Genomic DNA, 8,305 nt, shown 5'->3' with positions numbered 1-8,305 from the left:
GAAAGAACTGTAGCATTGAGTCATATTATGCTGCACAAGACAAACATTTTTCTTCACTGTCATAAATTATCAGAGACCTGTCAGCTTTGGAATACTAGATGACAGACTTCCAAACTTTGGCTTTCTCTGGATATTTCAGTCTTAATACATATATTATGATTTCTTAATTTTCATTTGTATATATGTTGGGCATGTTATTGTTGACATGATATGCAGAATACCAAATTCTAACTCATTACTCATTTAAGAACATAAAAGTATTGATATAAATAAAATTGGGACTTCCTGGAGTCTTTCCTGAATATCTTGGTGATGTGTTGCTTGGTTGGTCCACCCTGAATGCCTCATGTGAGGTAGCAATTCACATTAAAAAATTTAAATTGCAGTTTTACTCAGCCTATAAATTCTACATTTTCCTTCCCAATGAAAAGCACTATACTCTTTGTTTGTTTGTTTGTTTGTTTGTTTTGGGAAGTCAGTGTCTGGTTCACACACTCTCCACACTCAGACACTCCTCAAGTGTTTATTCCGTAGTCAGTTACTGCAGAGGAAAGAAACACAATTGTACACAGGTTGAAAGCAAAAAATATACAATTTCACACAATATATCCAGTTTTCAACCGCTATAGGTATACAGGTACAATACAACATAGAGTCGATGAAGGAAGTCTAACAGCTCAGGCTTTATAAGCACTGAGGAATCCAAGAAGAATGTTACCATCCATGTTAACAAAATTCAAGTGCTTTGAAGAGCCAACTGGAGGCCTATCCACAGATGTCTTTCATTTCACAGGAACTCCACATTTCATAGGGAGTTCCATGATTCTGTAATTTCCAATTCTTTGCTAGCCCTTTCTGTTTGTGGTAAAACTGTTCTCCTCCATTTCTCTTTAAGGCAAACTCCCATGAGCACTACAGGCATGCCAGGTGGGAGTCCCATCAGGAGCCACGTGGATGAGCCAGGCCCACAGTGCACGAGGAGGATGATGGGAGGAGGTGGGGGTGGGGAAGGAAGAGAGGCAGGAACTTCGAGAAGCTGCCTCATCTGAGGTTGGAATCAGAATGGCTGTCACCTGCCTGACCCCACCCAGAGAAGAATGGAGCAAACAGACTCCTGACCACACAGCTCGACCTGAGCAGGTCAGCTGCCTCGCCCATCCTTCCATGTGTAAAAACTGTTACCCTTTGCAGGCCTCCCTCTGCCTCGAGGTGAGTTCACTTAAAGGCTGAATGTGCAAGCCTGAGTTTGGGGCATAAGTTAGAGTGTCTGGTGCCAGGAGGCACTGCCACTGCACTCTGGCCGCTGTGGCAGTAAGAAACATGGCCCACTGTTGCCAGAACTTTTTCTCTAGAGAAGCTGAAAATCCAGATTCATATGAGCCCCCTGATTCCAAAAGGATGCAATTTATTTACATTCTGGCCAAACCATTCTCAGGAATAAAAAACATGGGTAAAAATAAGAGCCAACAGGGCAGACCCCAGACCATGGCCCACAACCCCCACAGCCTGCCTGCTTCCTGTCATTTCTACATCAAATCTCTCTGAGGCATGTGAATCAGAACTTCTGGGGTCTTAACTGTTCACAGGACATTTTTTGGAATTTTTTTTTTTTTAAAGCCTAAAAGATAGTAGTCTGTCTCCATTCTTGTTCTTTGAAATTTTTCAGTCTTAAAGGGAACTCGAATTGGGGCAACCCTTCTCTCCTGTTAAAATATTTCAATCATACACATGATAAAGAGAGCACCACATTGAACGGAGGGAAGGGGCGGCTGACAAATGGGGGGAGCAGAGGATTCTGAAAAATCAAAGCAGTAAAAGGAAAGCTGAGCTGTTTTCTTCAAGTGTCTCTGATTCCCACACAGGTCAGCTCCTCCGTCCTCAGGCAGCTGACAGGCCTGTCTCCCAGTCTTCCTGACTTCATCACTTGATGTCTCGGCTGTCAACGGGTTGCCCTGAGCCCTAGTAAGAGGTGTGCAGGGCTTCCTGGACACGGAGGGAGTCGTGCCTTCCAGCCACTCCCTGTATAACTCCTGCACATGGGTTCTGGCCTCCAGGAGCTGCATGGGGATATCAGTGTAGAAGCCTTTCATCTTCTGCAGCAGGGCCTTTTCTGTGTGCCCATCCTCTGAGCTTGGCCTCTGCCATTGAGGCATACCCCAACACAGACAAGAACCTCCACAAAGTGATAAGGGAACTTGCCCTTCTTCCATTTTAGGACCCCATTCTGGATGTTTCGAAAGCCATAAGCTGCAGCAAAGTGCAAGAAGACCTCTCCGCTCTTCTTGAGGGTGACCTCCTGGAAGTCTTTGTTCCTCAGCGCATGGTAGGTGACCTTCCCCACGTCCTCACTGAACAGCTCCTTGCCTTCATGTCTGAAGATACGTGCCAGGAACCCGTCAGAGCTGGTCCATTGTGGTGCCTCAGCTCCTCCTCTTTCACATCTCCAGAGTGCCCAGGGCAGCATCTCTCATGGAGAGGTAACTCTGTTCCATCATCTGAGCTATTTTACCTGAGGTCAGCACATAGTCAGTCAGTGCTCCGGGAAACCCAAGAGACCATGAGGATGTCTTCCTGAAGGGCCTCCAGCTTCTTGTCATAGCATGGAGCCACGATAACATGGAAAACCTTGTCAGGGGACAGATTCTGCGGTCTGGCAACGTAGTACTTCACCAGGGATCCCATGATCTGCTAGGGAGACTTGACAGTGCAGAGGTGGGGGGTGACGGAGTGACACAGCATCCGCTCAGCCTATTGGACCCAACCAGGATCCTTAGGCAGAGATCAGCGTGGATAATGAGGGCTCTTCTTCACTGTGCTTGCGGAATCGACGCACAAACTCTTTTGACTCTCCAGGATGCTGAAACCTGCAGCGATCGTTGTATCTAAGACATAATGCACTCTGAGACTTGTGAGGAAACCACAGAGTCTTCTGGATGCATCAGTCACACTGAGGCTGAATTTAGCAGGAAAATAAGACATAGACGGGGACACACCGACACTACCAGCTCCTTGTGCTTTGAGGTGTCCCGTTTCTTGTTAAGGTTCAGAACTCAGAAGAAGCCATTGGCATTCTGCTGGGAAACCTGGACTCCTTCCTCCGCAGACACGCAGCTGTCCCAGGTCAGGCAAATATCTTGGCATCAGCCAATTTGTGGAATACTCCCTTCTCTCCATTCTCCTGGGCTAGACTTGGTACATCGATTGATGCATTCTATTTGGTCATCAGTTTTTGTTTTTACACTACATTCCTTCCGCGTACAGTGCTCACAATTTATCTGGAGCTAGGCGGGCAGGTCCGGATGTGCAGCCTGAGGGGAGAAGAGACCCCCGGTCACCACCACCTGCTGCCCTTTGTTGTCGTCCGGTGCTGCCCTCTGAAAAGCATTATACTCTTTAGGAAGCAGGAAGTCATTCTTAGTCTACTTCTGACGCACTAGACTTGCAGCAGGCAAATCGCTCTCTAAACTTCCTAAAGCAAATAATACAGCACTGTTAGAGCGTTTGTTATATACCCTTTTAGTTGTGAACTTTGGCATAATCATATCTTACATGGGTTTTACAGTTCCAAAGATATTCCCACATACTTTTTTTTTTTTTTTTGTAGCTGTATAAGCCTTGTGAAAGATGGGATATATTTTATTCCCCAAATGTTACATGAAAAGTAAATAAAACCTCAGAAGGTCAAATAATTTCCCTCAGGTTGAACACTGAGGGAATTTTCCATTGAATGTTAGTGAAACATCCCTGAAGCCCTGATTCCTTTCAGTCTAATTTTTAAATATTACTCTAAATATTATCCACTCTACACGGAGAGATTAAGAATGCCGGTAATGATCATTTAATATGCATATTTGCCTTTTGGATGATCCCAGTATTCTTACCGGAAAAATCTCATGGGCAGAGAAGCCCATGGGGTTGCAAAGAGTCAGACACAACTCAGTGATTGAGCATGCATGCACGCCTTTGGGATTCTTGGTATGTAAATGAATTGCTTAAAACCTTGCTCCACTTTACAATTGTATCACTTGTCCATCTCAAGTTTTAGGGGTTCTTTGTATATTTTCTTGCTTTTGTGTAAATATCTTGCTAAGTCTGTCACTTCTATTTCTACTGTGTTCACAATACTTTTTCCTGTAAACAGTTTTAAAAGTTTAATCTAATCACATTTGTACATATCTGTACATATTTATAGTTTGTGTTTATTGGGGCTTAATTAATAAATCCTTCTCATGGACAGAGGAGCCTGGCAGGCTACAGTCCATGGGGTTGTAAAGAGTCAGACATGACTGAGAGACTAACTTTTGCACTTTTAATATATGCTGTTAATAATGATATTTTGCTATATTTGTGTAGGAATGTGTAAAATTTGATTATTGTGTACAGAATGAGGTAGAGATCTATTTTTTCCATATGAACATCCATATTGTCATGATACTATTTTTAAGTGGTCCATAAGTCTCCTCTAGTGTGATATGGTTTGTATTTAATTCATTGGTTCCCAAATACATAAAATTTCCCTATGGCATTTCTTTGGTCTGTTTATCCAATGATACACTATATCATAGTGTTTTCAATTACTTTTACTTTAATTAAATCTTGAAGTACTATCAAGAAAATCAGTATTTTGCTTGTATTTTCCTTCATTGACTTGATATTCTTATTCTTTACTCTTCAATGAATATTAAGATCTATTTCTAATTCTCTGCTGTAGTCTGTTAGTTTATAGGATCTCTTTGATGTAATGCACAATTTTATTACTTATGAATAATGTCAATTTGGACTCCTCTATTTTAATCTCTGGTGTTGGTGTATGTGTATATAAATATATATTATTTTTCTTATTTCACATGACTTGCTCAGCTCTCCATTAAAATGATGACTAGGGACTATGTGAAAGCCTTTTACTGTGTGGATCACGAGAAAATGTGGAAAATTCTGAAAGATATGGGAATACCAGACCAACTGACATGCCTCTTGAGAAATCTGTGTATAGGTCAGGAAGCAACAGTTAGAACTAGACATGGTTCCAAATAGGAAAAGGAGTACATCAAGGCTGTATATTAGCACCCTGCTTATTTAACTTATATCCAGAGTACATCATGAGAAACGCTGGGCTGGATGAAGCACAAGCCGAAATCAAGTCTGCTGGGAGAAATATCAATAACTTCTGATATGCAGATGATACCACCATTATGGCAGAAAGTGAAGAAGAACTAAAGAGCCTCTTGATGAAAGTTAAGCTCAACATTCCGAAAACTAAGATCATGGCACCTGGTCCCATCACTTCGTGACAGATACATGGGGAAACAGTGGAAATAGTGGCAGACTTTATTTCTGGGGGCTCCAAAATCACTGCAGATGGTGATTGCAGCCATGAAATTACAAGACACTTACTCCTTGAAAGGAAAGTTATGACCAACCCAGACAGCATATTAAAAAGCAGAGACAGTACTTTTCCAACAAAGGTCCATCTAGTCAAAGCTATGGTTTTCCCAGTAGTCATGTATGGATGTGCGAGTTGGACTATAAAAAAAGCTGAGCACCAAAGAATTGATGCTTTTGAACTGTGGTGTTGAAGAAGACTCTTGAGAGTCCCTTGGACTGCAAGTAGATGCAACCAGTCCATCCTGAAGGAAATCAGTCCTGAACATTCATTGGAAGGACTGATGTTGAAGTTGAAACTTCAAGCTCCATTTGGCCACCTGATGGGAAGAACTGACTCATTTGAAAAGACCCTTGCTGGGAGCCGGCATATTGCATATTGAGTGCATATTGCATATTGAGTGCATATTGCATATTGAGTGCAGCACTTTCCACAGCACCATCTTTCAGGATCTGGAATAGATCAACTAGAATTCTATCACTGCCGGGAGCAAGCGTGAGGCACTCCGCCCATGACAAAGGTCATGAGGAAGGAGGCTCGGCATACGCAAAGGCGGGATCGAGCCTCAGGAGTCCCCCTGGAAATTCTCCAGCATCTACCCTCAAAACCAGAGTCTGCCTACTTTCTGCTTTGTGCTTTCACCTACACCTCTGACTTTACGGGGGGCTGTCCCCCACTACCTCTCTCTGAAAAGAGAGTTAGCTTACAGCTCCAGTTAGTAATTCCTGGGTGTGACAGTGTTTCAACCTACAAACTCCTTTGGAAATCCTCTAGCCTGCCTGAATAGGTTTTTCTGGCCACATGTGATTGTTCAGAGCCTCCCAACTGTGAGAGGCAGGAGATGTTCTAAACTGTCTAAACACAGATTCTTTTGAGTAGTTAAAAGATTGATTAGAAATTGTATTGGTGAAGGGTTTTTCACTTGTTGGGCCAATGTTTGCTGCTAAGTCTCCATACTCCTTACCTACTGTGTCCTTGGCAGTGTATTGATTGATATAATGGGTGTATAGAAATGTAAAATGCAGCTTTGTCCAATGCTTTTTTGGAGGCTGGTGCCTGACTTTGGAATAATCACCTTTAGAGAAAAATAAGTTTCTTAAAATGTTAACAGGCCTCCGGGCCAGAAGATGATGTAATTCACCTGAACTTTTGCATATGATAAGTTTGAAAGCCTGGCTTCGATTAGGACCAGGAACTGTTGTCCTTGCATGACTCCACCCCTTACCCCATTATCCTCTACGCATCACTTAAGGTATAAAAACTACTCTGGAAAATAAAGTGCGGGCCTTGTTCACCGAAACTTGGTCTCCCCATGTCGCTCTCTCTCTCAAATTCTGGCTGAGTCTCCATCTGGAGCGCGGAACCCGCCATGCTTGCTAATTATGCCTGGGCTTCTAAGATCCGACCGGGGAGGCCTCAGTGTCTCCTCTCCTTCGGGAGAACGGAAGGACGCCTGCGGCCTATGTAAGTGGTGCAAACTTCTTGTCTTGAAGTTTTATTGGTCTCCCGCGTAAACCAAGCTACTCAGCCTCTTTTCTCCACTGAATTTTCCTACTGAGCTATCCTCATTCTATTACTCTTTATATCCTTAATTAACGTTTAATTAAGCAGTTGTTTCCTGACCCTTGACATGCTGTCTGTCCTTTGAATACCCTGGATCAGCTGAGGCTGGACCCCAGCAGACCCTGATGCTGGGAAAGATTGAAGGTGGGAGGAAAAGGGGACAACAGAGGATGAGATTGTTGGATGACATCACCGACTCAATAGACATGGGTTTGAGTAAACTCTAGGTGTTGGTGATGGACAGGGAGGCCTGGCATGCTACAGTCCATGGGGTCACAAAAAGTTGGACATGACTGAGCGACTGAACTAAATAGAAATGAGGGAGAAGCCTGGCATGCTGCAGACCCTGAGGTTGCAAAGAATCACAGATGACTGAGCAACTGAACTGAACTGAACTGAACTGAGGAATGAAGAAATTTCTGGCCCCTGACTTTGAAGAAATCTGTGTAACAATACAGCATCAAGTACAATATATTTCATTAGTTTAATTAGATGTCTATTATCAATTCAAGAAATTACATTCTAGCACTATGTTTATTACATTTTATTTCACTGATGGATTTTGAATTTTTTAAAAGCTTATTTTCTCTCATGTATTTGTCTTTATACTTTAATTTGATGACGTGATGTATTGCTTTAATAGATTTTCAAAATGAAATCATCCTTGCAGTCTGAGATAAATAAGTTTTGAATTTTTAATACATTGCTAAATTAGATTTTTCACTATTTTATTTAGGTTTATTGCATTTGTATTTATACATGAAACTGCTGCATAATTGTGGTTACTTGTATTGCTCTTGTCTTGTTTTGAATCAGACTTACACAAACACTATAAAATGAGCTGGGGGCATTCTAATGCAAAGCTGGACTACCTTTTTCCTAAAGATTTCATAGATTTTTCCTGAGCCTGGTAGGTATTTTTGATAGTAGAAAGGTAGGGAAATTATGAACTATTTACTCCAGTTGCTTGATGGTTTTAGACTCTTGTCGTTTTTTGCTACTTCTTAAAGTGCTGTTTCTGTTAAATATGGAGTTGATACAAAATATATTCATAACAATCATTGGTAGGAGTAGTAACATCTTGTTTCCTGTCTTTTGATGCAGTTGATAAGTTCCTCCCCAGGTTTCCAGGCCCCTGTCTGCTGTTTTTCCTCTAGCTTTCTGGCTGCCCTGTGCAATCTCGAGTCGTGTTCTTCCTTACCTTCCTGACTTCTTCATATGGAGTGGCCCCCAGTGATCATTCCCGGAATATTTTCAGTCCACTCTCATTTCCAGTGATTTCTTTTGACCTTATGCCTTTACATAGCCAGCTTAGACCCCTTTCCTTAAGTTCAGACCCATATATCCAACTGGATGCTT

At 42.3% G+C, this 8,305-nt stretch overlaps 1 pseudogene; it reads right to left on the bottom strand.

Annotated features, from left to right (window-relative positions):
- Window positions 1-1,959: 1,959 nt before the first annotated feature.
- LOC129647291 (nuclear prelamin A recognition factor-like) lies at window positions 1,960-3,536 on the bottom strand (annotated as a pseudogene).
- Between the last annotated feature and the right edge of the window lie 4,769 nt (window positions 3,537-8,305).

Source organism: Bubalus kerabau, chromosome 3, assembly GCF_029407905.1.
Source record: "Bubalus kerabau isolate K-KA32 ecotype Philippines breed swamp buffalo chromosome 3, PCC_UOA_SB_1v2, whole genome shotgun sequence".
Lineage (NCBI taxonomy): Eukaryota > Metazoa > Chordata > Mammalia > Artiodactyla > Bovidae > Bubalus > Bubalus kerabau.
Note: the sequence above shows the minus strand (reverse complement) of the source record. Positions and strands in the feature narration are given on the sequence as shown.